This window comes from Podarcis bocagei (genome assembly GCF_964188305.1).
Source record: "Podarcis bocagei genome assembly, chromosome: 11".
Classification (NCBI taxonomy): Eukaryota; Metazoa; Chordata; class Lepidosauria; order Squamata; family Lacertidae; genus Podarcis; species Podarcis bocagei.
This window is the reverse complement of record NC_138136.1, coordinates 22,983,579-23,003,622: the sequence shown is the minus strand read 5'-3', so window position 1 is coordinate 23,003,622 and position 20,044 is coordinate 22,983,579.

Genomic DNA, 20,044 nt, shown 5'->3' with positions numbered 1-20,044 from the left:
ATCAAAATTGCCCATCAGCAGCCGACTGTTGAAATCCACCCTATCTACTAAATGCAAAAGCAGTGGGAAATTTGAACAAATGTGGACTTCTGGCAGATTCCTGCAGACAATCATCACAAAGTTGGGTCCTTGTCATCATTAAGCAGAGTAAACCAGAATGCTAATATCACTACCAGCCAAATCACAAGCTAGTAATTATAAGCTAGCCCTGCTACAAGCCAAATTACCCAGCAGACACGGGAACCAAAGAGTTTTGAATAAACATAGCTTAAATAGGGAATACAGCAATGAAACAATCATTCAAAAAGGAAGCTAAAAATGATGGCTGTGCATTTTGAATATTCTGGTTTGTAGGAGAATCGTGGGTTATAAATATTATATCTGTCTAGCTTTATATGTACGTATCTATCTGACTAATAAATTTCTATCTCAACTTCTCACAAGGCACTGAATGATATAAAGTTAAGCAAGCATTATATATGTGTGTGTTTATGTGTGTAAATAATAATAATAACAAAATAAGTACAAAACACTCAGGGCACACCCGTATCACACATTTAAAGCACTCTTGTACCACTATAACAGTCATGGCTTTCCCCAAGGCATCTTGGGAACTGTAGTTCATTAAGGGTGCTGAGAATTGTTAGAAGACTCCTATTCCCCTCACAGAACTACAATTCCTAGAGTGGTTTATTGGTCAGTTGGTCAGTCAGTCAGTCAGTCACAGTCCCTCTTCCCAGGGAACTCTGGGAGTTTTAGCTGAGACAATCGCCTCAGGTGGCCAAGGCTGGGGAGCAGCAGCCCCTGTAGCTGCTCCCCATGAGCTTCCAAACCATTTTTCTCTGTTGGAGACCAGAGCTATGTGTGCTAGACTTGGCCAGCAGCCTCTGAACCAATCTGCTGCCCTCAGGTGCTATTCTACTGTCCATACTGAAGAAAGAGCCAACTGCCAATCCACTCAGCATGTGGGAGAGAAGGAACCAACTTGCCCTTTGCCTCAGGCAGCAAAATGTCTTGTCCACGGGGAGAAGATCAAAGCTAGTGCACCAGAAGGTCAGTTCAGAGTGGCTCAAAGAGAAGTTACCGTAAGCACCACCCAGCTTGACATAAATCCGAAGCAGAAATTTGCTCATGTACTTTTCATAAACAACTGATGGCTATTGCTCTATCTGGAGGCACCCTGCAGAGCTAAAAAGAGCAAGGCAAGTAGGACTTTGACTATTTTGCAAGCATATCCAGTGCCAGAACTCAATTGACTGAGCCATTAAAAGTCTGGAAATTTGTTTCCCAGCACTGCTGAAGACCCAGTAACTTCAAACCACAATAACTGCTGTTGTTACGACCATACCCAATCATCTCCCAGACAGAACAAGAAGAAACTACTATACTGAGAACCATCTCATCATTTAGACAAGAGGCCAAGAAGGAAATCAGGAGGGTTACAGTGTATTAGAAGAATGCTGAATATAGTGATCTGCCATTTCATGGTAGTTATTTTGAGATGGCAATTACTCCTTGAACTAGCAATTATGAATCAGCTAATTTCCAATGGGCTTCAATTCACTCTGTGCCCTACAAAAATTATGAAGGAGTGTTTGCCCTATCAACTCATCTCTGCTCTGGAAATTTCATCATTTAAAGATAAGCATGCAAGAAAATAAAAGCTCCCCAAAGTGATGAGATCGAGACATCTCAAGACTGCTCGCATATTGATCTTATCAGATTTCATCAGAATCCCTTAGTTTGTCCACCAGTATTCAGTGGTCTGTGTTTGCCTGCGCTTGAGTCTGGCCTAAGGATTCTGTGCCCCTTTGTTCTGATTTGATACATGATATCCAATCACAAAACATTTCAGGATTTGGGCCTCTGCCATTGGCCCTTAAACTCTGAGTCATGATTCGCAGCTTGGAAGTTTAGACAGCCAATCACGTTGGGAGTGGGAGTGGCCCAGGCCTTCAGAAATGTATATAAGGAGTTGCTTTGCCCCTGTTGCTCAGTTCTGTTAGTTCAATAAAGGTTCTTGCTGTTATCACTGTGTCTTGCCTCGTGGGAACCCATCTCCACTTCAAGTACCGCTCGACACAAAAAGTGTGGAAGCACATCTCAAACCCCTCTAGTCCAGTCCAAAAGAGGCACCCCATTTTTGTAAGCTTCCCTTGGGACAGGGGTGTCAGAACTGGACCCAAGTGCTTGTGATACGTGGCTCCATGTCTTCCACTAACAGTGCACAATGTATCATTACATCATTATAATGTACATCATTACCAGAAGCCATGCTGGAAACCACAGAATAAAAGCAGCTTCTCTGGTAGTAGCAGCAGCAATGGAGACAAAGGAACCTGTCTACACAGCAGGTTTTTCCCTACAGTGCTGGCAGCTCCTATGGCGGTATGTTCTGGCAACCATAGTGTCAAACAAGACAAGGCTCAGCATCCTAACTAGGATCTGCTGTTGTGGTTTCCATTTTTTGCAAGGAATGGGCTGGTTTTTCAGCAATAATTTACAGTCCCACCCTGAAACAGCAACTTTCACATCAAAAATCAAACGCTTTTAAAATTTGGCTCGGCAGTCAAAAAAAAAAAAAGGAAAAGAAAACCCTCATCAGAAATAATACGATGCAAATGCACACATTGCCATTTTTATATGGCAATGTACAAAGAGAATCAGTTTCGATATCTGTCTATTTATCGTCGCAGGCAAAAAGAAACGAGATGAAAAAGAGGGAGTGAATGAAAGATTTGCCACTGAAGCCGCCACAGGAATAAACATGTAAATAATTATTTTAGAGTAGAAATTATGCAGCTATGGAGCTTACACTTCAAAGCTAAAAGTGTCTAGATTCACCAGATATTTACGTTGAAATGTAACAATCTCCCCATGATATTTCCACTCTTCCAAGTGCATAGAAGTACAGGATTTTGAGGGGGCGTGAATGAGAGAGACTGTGGAAGCCTATGCTCACGTCATAGTTGTTGTTTATTTACAAATATACAAAGAGAATCCACTGAAAAGCAAAGAGATTCCTAAAGCAGGCAACACAACCACTAGTCCTGGATCAGGTTGCAAAAGAATACCTGCAGTCTATTATGTTCCAGTCTATTATGCTACTAAACATCCCTGCTCTCTGTATATATGTGTCCAACTCTTACAAATTGTTTCATTGGCTCTCCCACTAGCAGAAGGGTAGTCTCCCCAAAGACTTTGAAGGAGATTTGCAGCCATCAGAAAACACTAATCTCTTTTGCTAAGTCCCAGATCACCTCTCAGGTGACCCTTTAGGCCACACCATAGCAATAAGCCAGCCACACTTGCAACCAGCAATTAAGGTCCATTAGGAATTTACTGTTGTTCCTGAAGCATATGCATTTGTGTGTGGTAGTGTTCATACAAACTTGCTCGCACATTCACTGAACATACCTAAATACATAGGAGTCAACTCCTAGGGGCAGCGGCAGAGCAAACCAATAGGGCGCTTGGAGCGTCGTGCGCGCCCTGTGCCCAGGGGCAGGGCCAGCTGCCCACGGGGTGGCCAAGCCAGAGCAGGACACGCTGTGGGGCCTCTGAAGAGTCTGCCTGGCTCCTCCCACTCAGCCACCCTATAGCTGAGGGGGAGGTGGCGGGCGGACCATTTGGGGCAGTGTGAAGCTTGCCGGCGCCCAAGCCACCGCGTCACTCCCAGGAGAGACACGTGGCTCAGGCGCGCTGCAGGCCCAGCGGTGAGTGCCGCCCAGCATTTTGTAACCCCCCCTGAGTGGTGACACCTGGGTGGCCTGCCCCCACCGCACTCCTTTCCTCCGTCTCTGCCTAGGGGCCAGGGACCCCCTTCAGCCACCCTAAAATATTTGAGGAGTCGGACCCCCAAAAAGTTGATGTGCATTGCCATTCAAATGGTGTGTGTGCCACATCTTGTGATTGATTATGCAGGGTGGGGCTTATCTGCCCCCCCCAATATTTTATTCAGGTTGGCACCCTTGCATAAATACATACATAATTTTATTTGTCTTCTGCCTTTCCACTGATAAAACCATGTTCAAGATGGCTTGCAACATGAAAAAAATACACAATTACAAACATTACAAAAGTAATCATGAAGAATAAATGAAACATCAAAAAGTACACAACCCAATTAAGCAGTGAGTGGAGCAAGATAGAGTCCACTGGCAATACCCCCCCCATGCCAACATGGCCATTGGCTATTATCCCAGTGGCTCCATTTGTTTTTATTCATGAGAAAGGGGCTCTGGTCATGCCCAGCTAAATGTGCATACAGCTTCTCTATACTTTTGGGAATCCTGGTCAACTGGGGTTTCCAAAAGCAGAGAGGAGCCCTATTTGTGTAAAGCTGTCTGCGCACTTGGGCCCTTTCTCACTAACGCTGAATATGCAACTGCTGGTGGGGTGGGGGAGCACCACATCAGTCATCTTGTTTCTCCATCACATGTTCAATGAACATGGAGGAAGCAGGGACGTCAAAGGTTTTGTGTGTGTGTGTGTGTGTGTGTGTGTGTGTGTGAGAATTTTGCGACTGCCCTTTAGGAATAAAGGTTGTGTTTAATTTTCCTTCCTTTTGTTGGTAATCTTTCACAAGCGAGAGCCAGGAGTATCCTGCCCTGCTTACAGTAAAGAGCTTTCTTTCTTTAACTGGGGAGCGATCGGAACAATGGCAGGATGTGCACTTGCTGCAAGTGTTTTTCCTACTCTGAACATTATTGCCGATCAGTCACAAATCTATGGCCAGTTAGCTAGCTGTGTTTGCTCCTTCTGTGTTCTTGCACTTCTTAAAATAAGCGCACATTCATTACATTGATGAATTTAATAGCTTTCAATGAGGTATCAACCTTCAGAAGCCTCACTCACCACATTGACATTTCAACAATGCTGTTTAACATAGACCTACTTTGTCTTCCTGGGAGCCTCACCACTCTTGAAACAAAATGAGATTTGCACTCTAACTACATACTGAGTGAGCTTGTAAAGTGAATCTGGAGTGTGAGTGGGGCTGTCAGGGCAAGACTTTGAGGCAGAAGTCCAGGGCCCACACAGCAAAATACGAAGGGTCTCCATGTTCTGAAGGGGACCCATGCAACCACAAGTCCAAAATCTAAAAGTTACCTACCTGCACCTCTATATTGTCCCATTTAGGGACACACTGAGAAAGAGAGTCACAATCTGCTAAAGAAGCAACGAAGCAGAAGAAACTTCCATGTGGATATGGCTCTGGCTATGTTTATGCCCTTGATGGAAGAACAGAAAATGAGAAATCAATAGAATGTCCTTTAGGGAAAAGAACGTGGATGTGAGATCGATGCAAGATTCCCACAGTGCACAATTTTAACTTTGATTGAAAATGTGGGCAAATATACAAAACCGTGACACTTGGGCTTGGTGGGGGTTGTTGTTGTTGTTTTATTTAAAAACAACAACACAACACCTAATATCAAAAAATTACAGAAGGAGCAGCCACCACGCAGAACACATTCTGCCAGTAGCGCTACAAGAAGAACTGACAGTTGAGACATTGTGGAGACATTGTAAGCTCACAGAGCAGGGTGTAATAAGCCATCTGTTGTGTGGGTGGGGAAGGGAGGAGGCTCACAATTTCAGAAGTCCTTTCGCTCTGGGAATTGCCAGGAAATATTGTACTTGAAACTTAAGGCACGGTTCAAGTTGTTGGGATTTTTTTAAATCTCCCCTTTCCCCGAAGAAAGGAAAAAAACTTGCAGTTCTACCCTTATGAATTACAGATGAACAAAGAATCAATGGAAGCAATAACCATGATTAAATACCTCTTTGAAGGCAAACCAGCTTGCTTAGGAAGCAGATAAGGAATGGTGCAGAAGGCCTATACATTTGTATACCTTTATATTACAGAAATTCTATATGCATAATTTTGCACATTATAGGAAATTCCAGGTTCTTTGCCAAAGGAAAAATGATGGATTAATGGTGTCGTCCCTTACATGTGGTCCTTTGTTGATTTGCAACCGCATCAAGGGACCACTTGATGCCAACATTAGCGATGAAACCACGTTTCATAAAATCACTTTTTACAGCATGTTTCCAAAAGAAAAGAAAAGAAAAGAAAAGTGTACCATTCAGAAGATGAAATGATGAAAGTGTACTATTCAGAAGAAGCAGGTGGCAGCTACAGAACATGAAGAGCTATTGGTTAGGGTTTTGTTTGGTTTGCGATATCGCTGTCCACGTATCGTGTTTATTTGAACGAAGATTCAGAAAGCCAAAATCCCATCTGTTAAATATACAGTCAGGTTTAAGACTAAACAGTGGGAAATTCAAGGAGAAGGGCAGGGAGCGCAATTCATTTTATTTGCACACCAAACTCCCTGGTAGAGCCATTCTGTGTGTGAAAACAGGAGCTTTTGTCTGACACGCAAGAATTTGTCCCCAGCATTCCTATGGGCGCGCTTCTGTCTCGCCAGGAAGACAAATAGGATATGAAACAAACCTTATATTATGTCACTACGAAAAGCAGATTACACATACAGATTAATGGCCCGTAGTACATCACCCTTTACATCTAATGTTAGCAGCAAACATTAGATTTAAAATGGCTTTTGCGGATGTTTGGACAGTGCTATGTCTATCAAGTAGGTCATTCCTGAAACAGGCGTTGAACAGCAGGAAACAGCAACTCGGGGACCGGGAGAGAGTGTCTGTGCTGCTGAGTTAGCAAAGGTTACAGCAACAATGGAAAGCAATGTCAGCTCTTATCTCTGAGGCCTCTGCTCTAATCCATTATTGGAAGTGGTGCTCTGAGCATGGGATCTGGGCATATGGCTGAATCCCATAAAGGGAACAGTCCAGAAGGTCAGCAGACATATGGCGGAAAGGTCAAGAAGCTAACATGATGAGAAGGCTATAAGCCAGACAGCTGACAGGAGGGTGAGTGTAAACAACTTTCTCAGAAAAGTGGCAAAGTTTTAATGGGTTTCTTAAAAGTGCCATGCAAGGATTTTTGTTTTATTTGGCGTTGTTTCGAATTATAGGCATTTCTGTGTGTAGTTATTATGTATGCAAGCAGGCAAGGACTTTGACAGAAGTGGTATAAAAATGAAGTGACACTGCAGTCCTTTAAGTAGGGAGACAGAGGCCTACAAGTCCATTGCCTAGCAACCAAATACCAATGTATTTCCTTTCCAAACCATTGAAAACATCCTCCTGTCAGCTTTCTAGCTTAGGGCTTATGGACGGCAGACTTGATGAGTTCCAGCTACTGTACATCTATAGCACTCAAAAACTTCTGAAATGCCCTCCTTCCTTGTGGTTGGGATCTGTGTGCCTCTTCCCTCATCCAACCAGCTGTAAAACAGACACAACCATAATAATATTTTTGCATTTAGGTGGCGCATTCCTTTAAGTGTTCAGAATAACTGGGTTTATTTTGCCCAAAAGCAAAGATGTGGAAATTCAGTCAATAGACCCAACTGATGTTCAGGGATGAGGGAGAAGCAGTCCGAGAACATCTGGAAGGCCACAGGTTCTACATCCCTGCCCTAGACATTGAACCTCAATGCTTCAGCAGGCTCAGTTCCCTGACCCACCAAAATGCCGTGAGACCCCATCAATTTGCTAGTCAGGTGGCCCCTGGGACCAGCATCCAAACCATCAGGTTCAGTCAGCTTGTAGTCCAGAATCCAGAGCACCTTCCTGAACTTCCATGCTCCATGACCCTAATTTGCAGGGTCTGATTTTCAAGGCGTATGGCAGTACAATGCCATGATGGGCTCGTGTGAAACCCCTTGCCACAGCAAAGCTATTAGCCAACTATTCCTCATGTGCACATGGGGCACATTTTTACCCATCACTTTACCCTGGTTTTCACTACTCCCGTTCTGGCATGGAAGATGAGATTCTATATGGGCTAGTGAAACCCTAATCACTTGGCAACTCTAACTATATCTGCGTACCCTCCTCACTTTAAAAAGAAGACTGATTTTCACTTTGAAAATTTAGTTCAGTTTCCACATGGGAAATGCCAAGTGCTTCCCACAGTAACAACAGTAATTCCAATGCTAAAATCTAGTATTTCAAGAACCTGTGATTAAAAGTATTTGCCTAAATGGTTTTGGGTTCCTTCTGCAGTGATAAGTTCTTAGGAAAACACATATAATTTCCCCCAATCAACCTGTTTTGTAGTATAAAATGCAGAGTTATATTTTCAGTTTGGAGAAATGTTGTCACATAATAACAGAAACCTCCACTTCATATAATAATAGCTGAAATGGCCCCCCATAAGAATAGTTAAAGCATGGGAGAGCGGGGTTTAAAATGTTTTTCTTCCTTTATCTAGCAATCATTGCAGCCAACGTGACAGTTTATCCCATCTACTGTAGAGATGCTTGACAAAAATGATACCAATTATGACTAATCATGTCAAAAAGCTACACTGGAAAAAAAGGGCTATCATTTAAGCCCAAATGAATATGGGAAGTGATTAGGTATTACAGCAAGTCAGTGACAATGGTAAAGACCATAAAAATGACTGCAATATGGCAATACTTTGAGTGGCTGGAGATAAAGAGATTAGACGTTCAGTGTTCTGCTGCAACTGATACAACTCCCTGAATTACCAAAAAGCTCTAAGCACAATTAGTTCGCTCTGGTCCAGCCAAGGGTCATAAATGCAGAAGAAATGGCACTGAACTGTGACAAGATGAACACTCCCTGTATAATGAGAACAAAAGTGGGAGGCTCTTAAGGAAACCCATAGACCCTTTTTGCAGACTTCCCCCCTCCAGTTTCAGTCAAATTATGCCAAATAAGTTTGGGAACCTCTGATTTACACATACTGTATATACAACCTGAGCCTGCAATGGAGGGGTTCACAGCATTTCTGAGCACAATTCAAAGTGTTGGTGCTGACCTTTAAAGCCCTAAACGGCCTCGGTTCAGTACACCTGAAGGAGCGTCTCCACCTCCATCGTTCTGCCGGACATCGAGGTCCAGCGCTAAGGGCCTTCTGGTGGTTCCCTCGCTGCGAAAAGCCAAATTACAGGGAACCAGGCAGAGGGTCTTCTCGGTAGTGGCACCCTCCCTGTGGAACGCCCTCCCACCAGACATCAAAGAGAAAAATAACTACCAGACTTTTAGAAGACATCTGAAGGCAGCCCTGTTTAGGGAAGCTTTTAATGTTTAATAGGTTATTGTATTTTAGTGTTTTGTTGGAAGCCGCCCAGAGTGGCTGGGGAAACCCAGCCAGATGGGCGGTGTATAAATAATAAATAATAATAATAATAATAATAATAATAATAATAATAATTATTATTATTATTATTATTATTATTATTAAGACCCCACAGTGCCTTGCTTCCCCAATGCTGTAGTCTTGGATTCAAACGGAAACCAAACCTCTCTCTCTCTCTGTGGCTTCCAGGGGCACCAAATACAGGGGCGGAAGGGGCTTCAGCCCCCTCAATATTTCTGGGCAGGGGACGGAGCCCCCCAATAGAGAAGAGGCTGCCATCCTCCATCCAGCTGGTCAAGTGCAGGCATGCTGGGAAGGAACAGGAGGCGCAGAATGTGGAGAACACCCTCCAGGCTTCCCAGTCCCCGCTGATGCAAAATCTCTGATGCACTGGGCAGGGATGGGATGGGTAACATGACACTGGGTCCCCTCAAGGTGGGGAGCAAGTCGGCACCCCTGCTGGATTCCCAGCTTGCTGCTTTTCCACTTCTCACTTCTAGCTCATATCACCCAACTCTCCACTTGGGTCTTTTTCTTCCTAATTTAATTACCATATTTTTTTCCGTGTATAAGACGACCCCTATTTTTTTGGGACTGCAACAAAAATATTTTTGGGGGGGGGAGATCGCCCAAAGTTATTGAGCTTTTTTTGGGGGGGGAATTGGCCAGAATTATTGCACTTGTTTGGGGGGGGAGTCACCGCCACCACTCTACAGCAAATTACACACTGTCGTAAATCAATGTCCAATTGCCACAGTCACAGCCAATCATCAACAGGCCTTGCCGCAGCAACCAATCACACGCCCAATTGCCAATGACTATCTCCAGCTGGCTGCTGCCACCAATCACCCGTCCCCCCTCTGCTATCCATGTATAAGACAACCCACTATTTTTGCCTATTATTTCTAAGAAAAAAGTATTGTCTTATGCACGGAAAAATACGGTACTGGCCAGGTGAGGGAAGGAGGCCCACTAATTTGCCCTCTGGGGCCGAGACACTTCCTTTTCCTCCTGAATGGCCCATTACCTAGGCTATCACCTCGCCTGGTTTATATTTTAACAATTGCTGGATCCAGGGCTTAGAAGGGTCTCAGTATACAACCTACCTACCTCCTGCAACTTAAAACAATATCTTTGTTATTCTTTTCTGAATAAATGCCTATGGGTTCCAAGTACAGTGGTACCTTGGGTTAAGAACTTAATTCGTTCTGGAGGTCCGTTCTTAACCTGAAACTGTTCTTAACCTGAAGCACCACTTTAGCTAATGGGGCCTCCCACTGCCGCTGCGCCGCCACCACGCAATTTCTGTTCTCATCCTGAAGCAAAGTTCTTAACCCGAGGTACTATTTCTGGGTTAGCGGAGTCTGTAACCTGAAGCATCTGTAACCTGAGGTACCACTGTAATACATATGTTCAGAAAGGACTTGTGCAGAAAGATGGATTGGGTAAAATAATAAATACGGCCTTCCACAGAGATGTGACCAGATTTTTACTATGGTAAGGTGAAGGTAAAGGGACCCCTAACCATTAGGTCCAGTCGTGGCCGACTCTGGGGTTCCAGTGCTCATCTCGCTTTATTGACCGAGGGAGCCGGCATACAGCATGGCCAGCATGACTAAGCCACTTCTGGTGAACCAGAGCAGCGCACGGAAACGCCGTTTACCTTCCCACCAGAGCGGTACCTATTTATCTACTTGCACTTTGATGTGCTTTCGAACTGCTAGGTTGGCAGGAGCAGGGACCGTGCAACGGGAGCTCACCCCGTCATGGGGATTCAAACTGCCGACCTTCTGATCGGCAAGTCCTAGGCTCTGTGGTTTAACCCACAGCGCTCTTCCAAAAACAGCAACAGCGTAACTAGAGCAAGTTGGATTTGGGAATTGCAAGCTTATTTTGAAGCTTTGTGGCATGTCAGCAACGTCGTAGCTGAGCCCCTCACACCTCAGATCGTCTAGAAAATTTGGCAGGATTTGTTAGGAGCCACCCTTCATTAAACTGCAGCATCATTAGTGTAAAAATGTGACTGTTTAATGAAGGATTATTGCAGAGCTATGTGACTGAGTAGATGTGAGGAGCACTATTGCCTGCTTCTAGTTTGTTTCTGAGTGGATTGAATGTGCTACAAAAATCAGCACTATTCATCTTATTACAAAGAGTATAAAAGCATGCAGTACAATTCCAAAATTCCATAAATGGAAATAAATGAATTGTGTATTTCAGGGTAGACTTGAACACACAGCAATATATATATAATTGTAGTAATATTTAATGTGTCACATAGCTTGACAGTATTCAACAGAGACCCCAGAAGCAATTGACAACTTCATTCCTGAGCCGTCTGACTTTCCTCAGTTGTTATAGGTTTCAATTGAATTGCAGTCATCTGTTCAAGATCCATACCTGCAATTCATGTCAGCTGCCACTCCTTCTGTATTGTTTAAAACCCATTTTATCCCAGCTAGGCCAGTAATTAAGATTACTGGAAATATAATCAGTTAAGAATGCACAAGAAATGATTTTTTTTGGTAGAAATGAAGCCAGCTCTTTTTCCAAATAGAATGTCTAGTAGGTGGAAGGTATGATATATACTTTCATTTGTTTACTTTGAATTTATCCTCCCCTCACCCCACCCCATTCACTTTAATTCTCCAAAGAGATTCTGGTGTTTATTGCTGCCCCCGGGAAAAGTTATTGTTGTAGCTTTGTGTTCTGACTCGTCTGACTTATTAGATCTATAAAATACTCTTGATCTTCTTCTTTTTCTAGTTCAGTGTCCAAGCCAAATGGATGACCATGCTGCTAAGTCATGTAGGAGAAACAATCAATTCAGATGGTATCATTCCAAGCTAGGATAAAAAAAGGTAAAGGACCCCTGACAGTTTCCAGTCGCAAACAATTCTGGGGTTGCGGCGCTCATCTCGCTTTATTGGCCAAGGGAGCCACAGGGAGTTTGTCCGCAGACAGGTTTTCCAGGTCATGTGGCCAGCATGACTAAGCTGCTTCTGGCGAAACCTGAGCAGTGCATGGAAACGCCATTTACCTTCCCGCCAGAGCAGTACCTATTTATCTACTTGCACTGTGTGCTTTCAGATTGCTAGGTTAGCAGGAGCTGGGACCAAACAACAGGAGCTCACCCCACCACGGGAATTCGAAACGACGACCTTCTGATCGGCAAGCCCAATGCTCAGTGGCAGAGGCGTCTTTCCTATTGGGCTTGCTAGCGCGTTGCGCCAGGACGCTGGCCTCTCAGGGGCGCCCCAGCGAGTGGGGGAGCTGCGCGGCTTTGCTGGCGGCCTCCCCTTTCCCTGCACGCCCGCCAGCTGTGCCCCATCAACTATATGGCTGGAGGGCTTGCAGCTTGCCTCCCAAGCCTCCGTGGGAGGAGAGCGATCCCTGCAGAGGCTTGGGGAAAGGTCGACGACTCTGGGAAAGGGGGGGCTCCACCAGAGGGATCTTTGAACCATGGCGCCGGATATGCTTAAGATAGTTTAGTAGTTTAGACCACAGCGCCACCCACGTCCCATCCAAACTAGGATGCAGTAGGCCTATCTCAGTCTATTCTGCACTTTACCCAGAAGTGTAAGAATAAAGAAAAGGAATGCTAATCAGAAGCAGGTGAGAATGTTGTTACTTAGAGGCTGTGCCAGGGACCTTTCTGCAGGTGGACCTCTGCCAGCGCAGCTCTTGTTTGCCAATAGAGAAGCATTTCCCTGCAGTCTCAGCCCACTGTAGCCAGCGGATCTAGGTGTTAGGATTGGTCTGTCATTCTCCATCTTCCTCTAAACAAGATCCGTCAGATTAGGAATACACAACGCAGGTAGTAGGCAATGAGGTATTGATTTGTGAGGAGTGCCTGTTTCCTGGTGGAAGCCAATCTTTACTGAAGTGACTGTGGTTATCCCTTTCTGCAAGCCATCCTGACTGGTAAACAGTCCTCCTTAGCACATCGCGGTAACTGTTATTGTGACAGACAGAAAGATTGCATGTTTTCAAAGAGAAAGTGTTTAATTATCTAGCAAAGTGCTCAGCCGTAAGGAGCTTAAAACATTTTATATTTATACATGGTGATTTATTACCGAGTAAAAATGATTAAAATCCCTCCCTCCCATTGTTTTAGTTCCCTTTTCAGCTGTAGTAATGTTTGGATGGGGTACATTAAAAAGAAAGGCGATGCAATCCTGACATGTTTAGTCCTCCTTACTTGGGAGTAAGCCCCACTGATTTCAGTGCAATTTACTTCAGGGTAAGTGTGTATAAAGAGTCAGAATGGATGAAGAGACAGGTTGGTTGCAATATTAAAACGGTCAGAGGGAGATTTGAGGCTTTAGGGGTTTTTTGTTCTTCTTCTTTAATCTCTCTTTGATATAAGCAATAAATGAAAGCTCATAAACTCAGTGCTACATTCCACAATGCAGCGAGTAAGAACATTATTGAATGTAGATGTTGCAATGAATCCAAACAATAAGTTGAATAAAAATGTTGTATATAGATGTGCTTAAATTGCATACTCGGTTACAAATTCCCAGTGGAAGCAAGCACTACACTGGGCTGAAATGAAAAGGGTAAAAAAAATATATTATGCCGATATAGTATGATGCAGCTGTGGAGATAGAGGAATTAAGAGTGGGATTGCTGCTTCGTTGATGACAGCTCTAGGAAAACTCACACAGATTCATTCGCACTTGCTCAGGTTTTACAAAGACGGCAAAGGGAGGCGGGGGATGGAACATAAGCAGGCAATTCACACATTGCAAGGAATACCTAGAAGCAGAAGCAGACTTTATGTGAAAGAGAAGCAGTATTGTACCAGCTATCCCTACCTCCATGTGTTTAGTGTCCTATAATGAACTGAGTGTATGTATGTATGTATGTATGAATGCATGCATGTATGTATGTATACCGTATTTTTCGCTCTATAAAATGCACCAGACCACAAGACACACCTAATTTTTGGAGGAGGAAAGCAAGAACAAAAATATTCTGAATCTCAGAAGCCAGAACAGCAAGAAGGATCGCTGCGCAATGAAAGTAGCAATCCCTCTTGCTGTTCTAGCTTCTGGGATAGCTGCGCAGCCTGCATTCGCTCCATAAGATGCACACACATTTCCCCTTACTTTTTAGGAGGGAAAAAGTGAGTCTTATAGAGCAAAAAATACGGTAAGCTACACATGCATAGTCTCTCTCCACATGGCTGGGGACCATGTTTGGGTTGCATAGAAGCAGGTTGCTCATGAAAGTGGCAAAAATCTCTGAGTCTGAATCTTGCAACGGGAAACTGTTTGACATGCACCTGAGCTTCCACTGGATTGCATTTCAAACTGGCTGTATGCTGATGTTTGCAAGTGTTGAGTCTCTGTTCTTTATGCCATTGATTTCGGTGCAGTGACCCTTAAGAAACACTCCAAATTTGCATGGATGTAAAATCACGTTTGACAGGTCACTGTGTAGTGCAGTATTTCTCACGCCAGACAGCGGTATGGTAAGTGATTGGATTTTACCTGTCAAAGCTTGCGCTAAGACGTTTGGGGACATGTGTGTGTTCAGCAGAAATACTTTGACAGTACACTTTGAGGAGTTTCTTGTAATACTGCAACACACTCTTGAATATTCATGCTATTTGCTTTGTGCCAAATAGAATCCCCTGGCTACTGTCTTTGGCAAATAGTTGAGGAAATAAATGATTGCTCAGCTGAACAAATACCTGAACACCCTTTGAGGAAATAGGAGTTTTATTTGATGAGGACTCCATCCTGCTTGGTTGCTGTCATATGTTGAACATTATTAAGAAATATTCAAATGGTCCGAATATTCATACTAATAACCACCTCAAATAGTGTTAATCTACTCATAATTTCCATGCATGCTATTTTTAAAAGTTCTTTGTTTTAATAGCTCATTGTGGGATATCAGCCCTTCCTGGGAGGGCAATATGCTTCACTGTCACTGGAATATTAGGCTTAACTCCCTGAGGACTTTTTTCTTGCCCAGTTTCATTGGAATTGTGAAAGAATATAGAGTAACTCTCCTTCACTTTAATAGGTTTTAGACAGACGTTCCTGATGGTGTGTGTGTGTGTGTCAATATGGTTCCCTCCAGGTAATTGTGGACTACATTTCCCATCAGCCCCAGCCGTCATGACCAACTCCCATCTTCCCTGTCTATTGTAGTCCACAAGATCTGGATGGCACCACACTGACTACCTGTAAGCCAAACAATTTAGCATTATGTGGTCAAGCCATTCTCCTCTTGGTTGGCTCACAGACTGCTGCTACATATCAATAATATATACTGTTGAAAGTGTGGACTTATTAGTGCAAACCATTACCACTGTTGCAGTGTGCAAAATAGGAGTCAGCATTATGAGAAATTTTATTGGATATGATTTGCCTTTTGGTTCTTTGATATTTCTACTGAGTTACGTAATGATATGGTGTTGGTTGATTTGGAATTTGTTTTGAGCATATGTACAATGGCTAAGAGTAACAGCTCACTGCAGAAAGTTCCCAAATATTCCCATAGAACCTTTATGGAAGAGATGGGATTTAACGAAGTTTACCAGATTAACCCACTTTAGGAAGTCAGAATAGTTATTCTAGAACAAATATGTTTGAAACTAAATAGGGATACTTTCTTAACTTTCATAATTTTCAGCAAATTATGATTGATAAATATTTACCATATCACAGTTGGAAAGGATTTTCGTTGATTATAATCTGTGTTGAAATGCTGATTTAATTCGGCCAAAGATTTTGGTTATAATATTCAATTTGATGATTGGATAAGATTATGGAAAGAAGGAATGAAATTTACTGCATGTACTACAATAAAAGAAAATGTTATGAAAATGTTATATAGATGGTATGTTACACCAGTAAAACTTGGAAAGATGTACAAAGTGAGTAATAAATGTTGGAAATGCCAGGAGAAAGAAGGAACATTTTATCATATGTGGTGGGAATGTAAAAAAATGAAAGGTTTCTGGGAAATGATTTATAATGAATTGAAAAAAATGTTGAAATATACCTTTGTTAAAAAGCCAGAAACTTTTCTATTAGGAATATTAAGAAATGACATAAAAAAGAAGGATGAGAAGTTGTTTTTATATGCAAGAATTTTGGTGGCACAAAAATGGAAACAAGAAGAAATTCCGACGAAAGAAGAATGGAGAATGAAGTTGATGGAATACGCAGAATTAGACAAACTAACGGGGAGAATTCGGAATCAGCGAGCCCAGAGATTTACTGAGGACTGGAATAAATTTACAGAGTATATTAGAAATACATGTGAAGGTCAATTAACGTTTGTAGGTTTTCAAGAAGCTCTGTGATAATAAGGGAAAGAAATATTGTTTTATAATAATTGTTAAGATTAATTTGGTCAAAAAAAACCCCAAAACAAAACAATACAGATACAAGAAATGTGAACAATTGTGAAAACATGAAAATTTCCAGATAGACTGAAGGAAGTCTGAAAGTGGAAAGATTAGAATTGGATGTATATTTTAAATGGAATGTTTTTTTATTGTTATATTTGAAACTTTATAAATAAAAATTAAAAAAAAGAAATGCTGATTTAATTCTTAGACTTTCTGTGACTCAGTGGGGATACAGTTTGATCCATCATCTTTAAAACATTATTCTTATTAAGGCTTGTTGGGGAGGTATATACACACCACATTCACCAATAAAATAGCACATATTTTAACATAAATTCAAGAATTGAAGGTGGCTTAAAGAAAGGTGTCTGGATGACTCACCAGAACAAATTACCAATTGTGCATTTATTGTACAAGAAAATCTTCATCTGGGGTGTTTAATGGGAAAGCATACCCCCCACCCCAACTGAAACCTGTTTTCATTCAGTTAGGTAAAGGGAAAGGGAAAGGGAAAGGTAAGCCCTAGGCTCAGTGGTTTAGACCACAGCGCCACCCGCGTCCCTTTTCATTCAGTTAGATTCAGCCAATTTAAATTCTTCCCATTTCAAAAGATAGTTCCAAATATTTTTGTGTATATATTAATAGCCTCATACACAGAGTATCCAAACCGACTCTAGAATGAAACAAGCCAGACAGAAATGCTGCAAGACAACAAAGCCATTTAACAGCATGATTGGAAGAGCGGGAGAAACCATAGACTTGAAACAAAAGAACAGCAAACTGGGTAATGGAAGCCACACGGCACCAAACAATGAGCCAAGTCCAGTATGACCGGGAGTGTGGAGAATCTGAGCCAGAGACTGAAACAAAAGTAAAGCTTTTGGAAGACATTTATAACAGCAGGTTCTTCGGCTGCTTAATAAAGATAATGTGCAAAGCAGAAGAAAATGAACTTATTTGGAGATGTAGCCTTAAACCATGGAAAACCATCACACTTATAGATGTTGTGGTAATGGGTTTTGCTTAAGGTAGCTGGACTGCGACCAAGAAAGAAAGCAGCCATAATGGGGGAGTCTCTATTATTATGTTTGGAATATGTTGCAAGCCTCCTACAGCAGCATAATGAGCACAGTTGTGGTGTAGAGCTTTTGACAACCATTGTTGTCATGTTCAGATTGTGCAGCAAGCCATGGCTTGGCTCATAACGTAAGTAATTTTGATGAACGACAGTTTCCTGTTCCTCTTCTTCCCCTGCAGCAACCAGTACCCCCAACCCCACCCCAAATCTTTCCTGAAATATGAGGCAAAGGTGCATATAGGAAGCAGGGAAACACTCCAAATCAATGACAAAATGCTGCTAATACCCAAGCAAATTTATTTAGCACAATTGCGACAGAGGAAAACTCCAGTTTATGTGATGGAGCTGGGATTTAAGCAAGTTTAAAACTGCACGTGTTCAGAACATATAAAATTTTTATCAGTATTTCAAACTATTTTCCTTGTTCTGTAACATATCAAGAACCTATTAGCACTTGTAAAGCATGGAATGGGTGCAGGGGCGCCATCTTGAATAAATTATGGGGGGGCAGGTAAGCCCTGCCCTGCATAATTGATCACATGGCATGCTGCACGCACACAATTTGAATAGCAATGCCCATTGATTTTTGAGGGCAGCCCCCCTCAAATATTTTATGGGGAGGCTGAAGCCTCCATGGTTCCTAGGAGTTGTCTCCTATGAATGAGTGGAAGAGCGAGGAAGAGAAAGAGATTACTGCCCACTTCTGAACTGAAGAAATATACATGACATCTAAAGCAGACAGCCTGTAACACCAGTAAGCCTGTTAACTAAAACTTCCTTTATATGAAGGAGGGATGGAGAATAGGGGAAAGTATAGTCACACCTCGGAACTCGAACGTAATCCGTTCCGACTTCCAAAATGTTCAACAACTGAGGCACAGCTTCCTATTGGTTGCAAGAGCTTCTGGCACTCAAGCGGAAGCCACGTCAGACGTTCAAGTTCTGAGAAATGTTTGAAAACCAGAACGCTTACTTCTGGGTTTTCGGCGTTCAGGAACTGAAACGTTCAGCAACAGACCTGTTTGAGTTCCGAGGGTTGACTGTACATGCTTGTATGTCACAGTACATTCTTGTTACCGCAAAATATTGTCCTTTGTGATGTCTGGATGTGACCATTGCTTTCTGTATGATAGATTAAAAAAGAGAAATGGACATTTTCCAACTTATATCTGGACTAATATCAGGCTACATACCGACTCTCCAAAAACAGTGACATGGGACCAAAAGTGTAGACAATTAGCTACAGATTCACTCTTTAAAAAATTGAATCGAACAACAACTGTAAGTGGCATGTGAGGAAAAGTCACAAGTTTAACATTATCTGCAGCTTCCCCCATGGTACCCCAGTTTCTCTGCTAGCAGCAAAACAAATGGAAAAAGGAAATGGTGTCCTCATTGAAAACCAGGATAAACAAACTCATTTCCTCTAGTGGCTACTTTTTACTTTTCTCCTGCTTCTAGCCTGGCTCTTCCACAGTGCGTTACAAAGATTTTCGGCTGAAGGCGTTTGTTTAGAACAAACACTGAGTGTTCTATTCAAGTGAGTGCTTAACGAGGGTTGTTAATTATACTTCCAATATTTCTTCACAGAGATGAAACATTTCTCTTTTTAGTATCAACCACTCCAAGGGCTTTGTTATATGAAGTAGGTGCTATGTATCACTTGGCAGTTTATAATGCAGGCTCATTACCATAAGCATTATTGTGAATTATAGAAGTTGCCTAGCTTGCCTTCATTAACCATCTGGCTGTTAAAGACTGATTTGTGTTTACATTTTTTAAAAGAGAAGTTAATTTTAGGCAACCACCTGAATATCCACTGAAAATGTCGATTTTTTCTCCTGTTTTCACCGTATTTTGGGGAGCGGGTCCTGAAACACTTTGTTCTCAAAGCTCATGCTGTTCTGCCTTTGTTCTATGGTGCTTTTTTTTCTTTTGAAGAATCAGCTCAAGATGGAAAAAATAAACAGGGGAAGAAAAACAACAACCTCGGCACCTGCTTTCTCCTTTTCAGAGAATGACGTTATGACTTTTGCCATTTGGGCTGTGTACACACCATACATTTAAAGCACATTACTTCCCGGAAAGAACTCTGGGAACTAGGCGTGTTGCGCCCTGTTTTGACATACCACCGTAAACTCCATTACCTGAGTTGTGCCCACAAAGCAGGGGCGCTGAAACCTCAAAAGATCTCGTGTGCACTCAAGATCTCATAAGATTTTGGCAACATCTCACTGGAAACTGGAGCCATCTCACCCTGCCCTGCTGGAAACTCCAGTTTATTAAGATAGGGCTGCCATACGTCTGTGATCTCAAAGGCGGTATTGACGTCCGCGGGGAATTTTCAAATGGCGGTGCTATGTCCTGGACCTTAGGCAAGTCAATC